This window comes from Semicossyphus pulcher, unplaced genomic scaffold (genome assembly GCF_022749685.1).
Source record: "Semicossyphus pulcher isolate SPU_LCO1_2020_fin unplaced genomic scaffold, fSemPul1.0.p SCAF_11, whole genome shotgun sequence".
In the NCBI taxonomy this organism is placed as follows: domain Eukaryota; kingdom Metazoa; phylum Chordata; class Actinopteri; order Labriformes; family Labridae; genus Semicossyphus; species Semicossyphus pulcher.
In genome coordinates, this window is record NW_027211615.1 from 26,994,069 (window position 1) to 27,000,435 (window position 6,367).

Below are 6,367 nucleotides of genomic sequence, written 5' to 3' on the forward strand. Positions count from 1 at the left end.
TTTGATAAAGGGTTTGGCTAGCAATTTTCGTTTAGCCTCCAGTGTTTTGAGCTATCCTAGCCTAGCTTAGTAACCTGATTATAATTTAACCTGAAAAAAGAGAAAGTAGCTGCAAAGCAAAGGCTCCTTAAACGAGTAAAACACAACATGAAATAAGTTTTAGGTTTAGAGCTTAGGTTTGGGTCATATTCTTTAGCCTCCAGTGATAGTTTTGAGCTAGCTTAGCCTAGCTAATCAGACTGAATACTGGAGGAATTTAACATGAAACAAAAGAGAAAAATAACTGTAAAGCCAACGCTCCTTAAACCACAATGCCTGGAATAATTTTTGTTAAATACATAAAACAGAACATGTCAGACAAGTTTTAGGCTAGTTGTTTAATAAGGGTAAGGTTAGCCCAGCTATATTTGTGTGCTTTCAGTGATTGTGCTTAGCAATCTTAGCCTAGCTTAGCAGACAAAAATGTGCTTGTAATTACATTACCTGGCCTTCAAATAGACTATTTGGTATGTGAGCCATATCCAGCTTCTTGTACACCTTAAGGGGCTGTTTCTCACTGCGTTAGCTTGAGCAGCCCAGCAGATTAAGGCCTGTAGTTTAGAAAAACAATAAAAGCAGGCTAAGGGCTATGGATATGACCTGGAATCCATATACTTTAGCTCATGTAGCTCTTATTAGTTATGTGGTGGTCTGTTTGTTCCTTTTAACGGCTAATTCGTTGTTTTATAAAGCCATTTAGAATTAATGACAGATAAACGGGGCCCTGTGTCACTTGTTTTTTGGGAGGCAGATGCTCTCCCTCTTTCTCTCTTTCCTCCCTCCATCGTTAGAAGAGGAGGGTGGAAAGCGGAGTGAGGACAGAGCTGGGAGCTGGAGCTGAGGATGTAAAAACCTGGCTTCATCTGACTCCCTCTCTTTCAGAGGACCACCCCCTCCCCTTCTCTTCTCTCCTCTCTCCCTCTGACTGCGCCCAACTTCTCTCCCTCCATCCACTCAGCTCCTGTATCCTCCTCCTGACTGCACCCAGCGCACACAAAACCTGATTCTGGAGGGTTTAGGATGTTGCCCGGCTCTGGTTCTCTTCTGGGTTTGGACTATTTGTATTTGAAGAGTTCCTTTGAAGGAGGGGGAAAAAAGCGATTGTTTTTGCTGCAGAAGAAGGACGCACCGACCTCCGCATCCCCCGCAGCATCTCTCGGCTTCCTCCGCATCCTCAGCATCCCTGCGTGGACCTCCAGAGGGGAGCACCACGGACCGTGCGGAGCAGGCAAATCAAGCCGGTTTAAAGCGTTCTATCAGCGGACAAACACAACGTCTCGCATCGGTGTTTTTACGGAGGTCCGGGCTGACATGGGTAAATGATTAAAAAAAAAAAAAAAAATAGAAAACTGCGCCATTTATCCTGCACCCTTCCGCTGAAAGGTATTGTTCTTCGGTTTTCCCACAAATATGTAGTCTGTATGTTTACTAATTTAACCCATTAATTTTGGTTAAGGCCTTTAAAACCTCCACCAGCTCCTTTCATCTGCGCTAAATCTGCTCCTGCAAAATCCGCAGTGTGCTTTCGTGCTCTGCGGAACTTCTTATTGGTCATTTGATTCTGAAAAATGCTAATTAATCACAATATGCACCAAAAACCAACTAATTAAACTAAAGAAATGCATCTGAGGGATTTTATTATGATAGTCCACGGTGAATTATGGTGTCCTAATTACATAAAACACTACATATGTATTATTTATTATAATGTAATGTTGATGGAGCATTTAACTATTCATACTTTGAGTCTTTTAATATTCTGTGTATGTGTATGTGCTCCATTAATGCAGAAATGTTTAATATAGGCTCTAACACACACACGCCCGACCCCCACAAAGGCAGCCATCCCCCTCCTCCCCCCCCCTTCTCCCCCCTCCTCGCTGCATTTTAGCCTACATGAGCTATCTGGGTCATTAGCATTTCAGCGGTTAATGAGGCTGCAGATGGGTCCATCTCTTCTGCTCTGCCGGGGTGCCTTTGAGCAGCACAGATGCTCCTACTGCTGGAACTAAAATAATAATTAAAGAATTGTAAGGAAAAAAAAACAGCTACATGAGACGATGTTTTTGGAGCTGTCAGGATTGTGCTCTCATGTGGGCTGAGGAGTAAAATCGCAGCAGCAGCAGCTTCCTCCCCTGCAGCTGTGTCATTAATGCAGTGCTGTATAATAACGTGCATTATGGCTGCTGCTGCTGGATAATGGAGGATAATGCTTTAATGGTGCTGCAGTGCTGCTTAAAGGACCACCATGCTCTCTTTTATTTGCATTCTTTAAAAATGTCACATTTAACCGCCTTCCTCTTCATGCATCATTATCACGGATGTACCTGGAAGCCATTTTTTAGTGTGCATTAATTTCACAGTGAAAATCAGTTTGCAGAGGCTTTACAGTTGCACCACTTAGACAGTCCACCTCAGTGAACACTATGTGCTTTAGCTCTATCTCTGACTGCATTGTTGTTCGAAGTGATGCAGTTAGAAGTGCTGGGAGGTCCAAAAATACATCTGAAGGAGGAGGTCACATGATTAAAGGGCTGATACAGAAAATAATGTAATTCTTGTGAAAGGCTGGGTTCTCTACAGGGCTGTAAAATGTATGTTTTAGCAGAATTTTGTCAAAGACATTCACTCTAACCTCTGAAATATGACAGCAAGTAGACATTATGTTTGTTTTAGACCATCGCTGTAAGTCTGTGCAGTGATTTCACTAAAAATGTGAAATTAATGGAAATTAGAGCCTGCGAGGATGCTGCAAACACAGGTTGATGTCATTATATGGCAATAGCATCTGTGGCATCAGGGTTAAAACATGCAAAATGCTTGTAATGTCCCTTTAAGTAATCACAGTTCTCTGTTGAATGTAAGTTATTAACCCTTTAATAGTCGGTGCAGCTCGAGGAGGTGATATGTAGGATTGTCGTTTTTGTCCTTGGCTGTAAGCTCTCCCTGCATGTCGCCTCTTGTGTGGAGGTCAGCGGGACATCCTTGACAGTTTATCACAAGGCCAACATCAATACACACGCACACACACACACACACACACTCCTACACACACGAGCACACACACACGTACCTATGGACCTCTATAGCATCTTAAAGTGTCCTGAGCTGCAGGAGGAGACACAGCACTGCAGATAGAGGGAGCTGATTCTGCCTTAATACATCATGTACTATAAGTAATTGTTGCCAGTATAATCCTAATAAGTCAGTATAAACGTACATATGTTGTTTTATTAGTATGATTTCTGTGCACTTTATCAGTAGCCTACATTTCGTTATAATATTTGTAGCCAGCATTGAAACATTCATACATTATTATAGTTAATATATTTGGCCTTAAAGTGACAATACAATATAAATTAAAGTGTTAAACACAGGAATTTTACAGGCTAAATATTGTGACATTACTTGTTTTATTCCTTATTTAAGAACATTAAAAAGGTTTAGAAGAATCCGTTTTCCTTCCTTCCTTTCCTGCTTTTGAAGCTATCCTCATGATAATGCTTTATACTAACAACAACCTGGTAACAGTCATTATTTCTGGGGTTATATGAAGGTTGAGAAAACTGTCGTGTGGGCTAACTGACAGGGACAAAGCCCAGTGAAGCCGAACACGCAGATATGCAGGAATAAAGTGGGATAAATGGGATTGAGTGGTAAAATAAAAAGTTAGACAAACAGGGGGCCGGGTTACAGAAAAACAGAACAAAAACGCAGAAAGGAAATGTTTGGAAGTTTGGGTCGTCTCTCCTCGTGTTCACAGCGGACCTTGATTTAAATGTCCATACAATTAAGGCACGCGGTGAATGCCAAGAGAGCGGCTGAAAATCAGCGAATGAATGAATGTTTGACAGCCTCTACTGGACAAGCTGAGGAACTACAGCTGTCAGTCAAAAAAACACTAAATGCAAAAGTGCCAACATTTTTTACTTTAATAACAAAAGAAGATTCCTCTGGGTTTTTTTGTATCTTGATAGCATCAAAGCTAAAAGCTGAAGCTGATACAGTAGAGTGTGTTGCAGTACCACTAATGACCACTAGTGGCTGCTACATGGGGCTCCAAATGTTGCCTATAAAAGATGAGGACGTAGCATCCAGGAGGAGCCAATGCAGATGTGCATAAAACCTGCAGTCTTTCTAATGACCAGCAGGGGGCGACTTCTCTCGCTAATTTGAAGTCTCTTTCAATGCAGCATGATGTTAATTTCATAAATGGTCACAGTGGCTGCATCACACAGCAGATTTGGTTCTTGGCAGCAGACCTTTGACCTTTCTGACATGCTTCTTGGTTATTTTGAGATTAATAGAGAAGACGTATAGTGGATATATTAGGAGGTATTTTTGGGGGGGAGCATTGCCTTGATTGACAGGCGCCTCAGCCTCTCAGAGCCAGCCGTGGTGTGTTTGCACTTGGTTCGTCCCGTCAGCGCTTCATCCCTTCTGATAAAATATTTGTTTTCTTGGTCCTGAAATGTTTAAAGACCAACAATCTAACACCGGTCAGAATCTCATCATGCTTTCCTGCAGATAAAACCAATCACATGATGCAGACAGATACAGGAGAGTTGAACACCAACAGGAAATCAGTAGAAACAACCTCCAGCTTGTCTTCTTCATAAATTGCACATAGTTCAGTGAAGTACTATCTGATGCTGCCTTTAATGTAGGATAAAACATCATGTACTATTTGCAAATATACAAAGTAGCTGACTGCCTTCTACCATGAACAGTTAAATATCTTCCCTACTTCATTCAAAGCCAGCAGAGAAGCACAAAAACACAGTCACACTCGCACATTGCCTCCATCTCTCCACTCCATCACCACCATCGTTGTTTGTTTCTGCTCTGTTGCGTCTCACTTACATCACCCTCCTCCACAGATCCAGCCTCCTAAATCATAAAAGAAATCCTCTCTGATTTATCGTCTTTAGAAATGCAGGACTGTCCGACTGGTTCAGTAAATATACTGACAGATACGTCAGAAGGAATGCAGCTCAAAGTGCTTTACAATAAGGATACAGACACCGAGTGGCTCACATAGAAACAGGGATTATACTCTTTAATAACTATATTACTGTTATATATAGTTGACCAGTGTGTCGGACAGTAGGGCTACATACTAATACGTGTTATGTATGTGTAAAATAAAACCTACAAGAAATGGTACTAAAATAGGACAAGGGGAAAAAAAGGAATAAAATGCAGAAAATACAAGATTTCATCTCAATTCAAAGAAATAAAAAGGTGGAATTATGAATATATGAAAAAATATGTGCAACAAAAATCAACATATATGAAATCTACAACATACAGTGGTAGTTTCACGTCACATGTATGTGGATAATGTGCATTAAAAAGCACCAGAGTGAAGATAAACTGATGAACATGAGCTCCTTCTTCTTCTTCTTCTTGTTTTCCTGTTAATTTCCTGCTGGCCTGCTTTCCTTCAGCACCACAACATGATGATTTACCAAACTGTGAATTAACATGAGACTGAATAATTATTAACACACAGAGAGAGACAACAAATGCTCTCAGTGAGTATTAAAGACAAGAATTATAAACAAAAATGGGATACAGTGCGACATTTTTAATCATAACTTGTTGAATCTTTCAAGTAAAAGGTTCATCGCCTTCTTCCTATCAAACTAACTGTCTATAACGATAATTTCTATGTCCCAATCACGTCATCTGTTGTCTGAACATGTGTGCAGGTGTGAATCTCCCGTACGTGGTCTGACTTCAGTAACCTTCAGTAAACTGTCTCTGCAGGCTGAGCGCTGTAGGTGAGTGTGTTCATGCAGCAGAGCAGGAAACCTCCTGAGTTATCGCTTACTAATGCGTTTCCCCCAAACACACCAGCTGTGCTATTGATCGAGGATGTACAGAAGCTCTGCTGGGAAAGAGGCGGTGACATGTGCACACTGTATGTAGTGTAGAGACGGTCAGTGCACGGACAGTACGACCACATTAAGAGAATATAGAAGGTTGATTTCCCCCCCCCTGCAGCTCAATAAAATATCTGTAAAATGTCTCTAAACATTTTGTCCAGAATTATTTTTAAAAATATTTTAATGGTAATTCCTAAAAAACGAAAAATATCAACTGAAAATTATAAAACAGTGGATTAATGTACACTTAGAGCAGAAAATATCACTAATTTTATTGTTTCAGTACATTAGTTTATTGTCATAATATGCGCATAGCTGGTTTTATTTAATATAAGTTACAATGTGTTTATTAGCAACTTTTGTACCTCTGTATTTGTCTGATATGATGTATTCATTTTGGTGTAAAAGCTTTTTTTCGTCGGTAAGTATTGTAATGT